Source organism: Nannospalax galili, unplaced genomic scaffold (genome assembly GCF_000622305.1).
Source record: "Nannospalax galili isolate Female #2095 unplaced genomic scaffold, S.galili_v1.0 scaffold488, whole genome shotgun sequence".
In the NCBI taxonomy this organism is placed as follows: Eukaryota; Metazoa; Chordata; class Mammalia; order Rodentia; family Spalacidae; genus Nannospalax; species Nannospalax galili.
In genome coordinates, this window is record NW_008360316.1 from 2245997 (window position 1) to 2246434 (window position 438).

Here is a 438-nt window from a genome sequence, read left to right on the forward strand (position 1 = left end):
TCTTCCGGTGTTGATTTTAAGCTTTATTGCATTGTGGTCTGATAGAGTGCATAGGATTATTTTAGTCTTTTTGTATTTGTTGAGGTTTATTTTGTGACCCAGTATATGTTCAATTTTGAGGAAGATTCCATGGGGCACTGAATAGAAAGTATGTCCTTTGGTGCTTGGATGGAATACTCTATAGATATCTGTTAGGTCCATTTGATATATGGTATCGTTTAACTCAGATGTCTCTCTGTTAACTCTCTGCCCTGTTGACCTATCTAATGGAGACAATGGGGTATTGAAGTCCCCTACTGTTAATGAGTTGGGCTTAATCTGGGTCTTTAAATCTTCTAGTTCTGTTTTGATGAAGCTGGGTGCACCAGAGTTTGGTGAATATATGTTCATGATTGTAATATCTTCTTGATTCATTATTCCTTTGATCAAAATTAAGTG

At 36.3% G+C, this 438-nt stretch overlaps 1 protein-coding gene and 1 pseudogene across 2 annotated transcripts in view; both read left to right on the forward strand.

Annotated features, from left to right (window-relative positions):
• LOC103727196 overlaps window positions 1-204 on the forward strand; it is a 21919-nt pseudogene extending 21715 nt beyond the window's left edge.
• Cab39l (calcium binding protein 39 like) overlaps window positions 1-438 on the forward strand; it is a 170557-nt gene that overhangs the window by 33336 nt on the left and 136783 nt on the right. The window lies entirely within an intron of this gene.